Below are 571 nucleotides of genomic sequence, written 5' to 3'. Positions count from 1 at the left end.
GACAGCCCTTTTCCTTTGTTTTTTTCCTGTCATTTCTCCATTTACCCACTTTTGGTGTAAGCAGAGGTCCCAAGCTCAGCAGGGGAAACTCCAGGCAGAGGAGAGTGCACTGAGCCACATTTTCCGACTTCTTCTTTTTCACTCTGTTGCCAGGCAGAGTGCAGTGGCATAATCTCAGCTCACTGCGACCTCCGCCTCCCAGGTTCAAGAGATTCTTCTGCCTCAGCCTCCCAAGTAGCTGGGAATACAGGCACGCACCACCACACCCAGCTAATTTTGGTATATTTAGTAGATACAGGGTTTCACCACATTGGCAGGATGGTCTCAATCTCTTGACCTCGTGATCTACCTGCCTCGGCCTCTGAAAGTGCTGGGATTACAGGTGTGAGCCACTGTGCCCGGCCTTCTGATTTCTTAAGACATGAATTTGAGGCTGCTGTTGCCAAATTACATTGTCAATTTATCGACTGAATCCATGGTACTGCTGTGTCTCAGGTGAAACTTAGGGCCCAGACCTGGATGAGAATGAGATAGTGGTCATGTGGGAAGATACAGACAATTTAGAGCCCNC

At 48.9% G+C, this 571-nt stretch overlaps 1 long non-coding RNA gene across 1 annotated transcript in view; it reads right to left on the bottom strand.

The window, feature by feature from the left end:
- Nucleotides 1–396: 396 nt before the first annotated feature.
- The window catches only part of LOC108537647 (uncharacterized), a 5,254-nt gene continuing 5,079 nt past the window's right edge, over nucleotides 397–571 (bottom strand). Inside the window, exon 3 of the long non-coding RNA XR_001887878.1 lies at nucleotides 397–515. This is a non-coding gene — a long non-coding RNA (uncharacterized LOC108537647). The remainder of the gene's footprint in view (nucleotides 516–571) is intronic.

The sequence above is a fragment of the Rhinopithecus bieti genome, unplaced genomic scaffold (assembly GCF_001698545.2).
Source record: "Rhinopithecus bieti isolate Rb0 unplaced genomic scaffold, ASM169854v2 scaffold_14549, whole genome shotgun sequence".
Classification (NCBI taxonomy): Eukaryota; Metazoa; Chordata; class Mammalia; order Primates; family Cercopithecidae; genus Rhinopithecus; species Rhinopithecus bieti.
The sequence above is the reverse complement of the archived record's forward strand: the minus strand, read 5'-3'. Positions and strand labels throughout refer to the sequence as shown.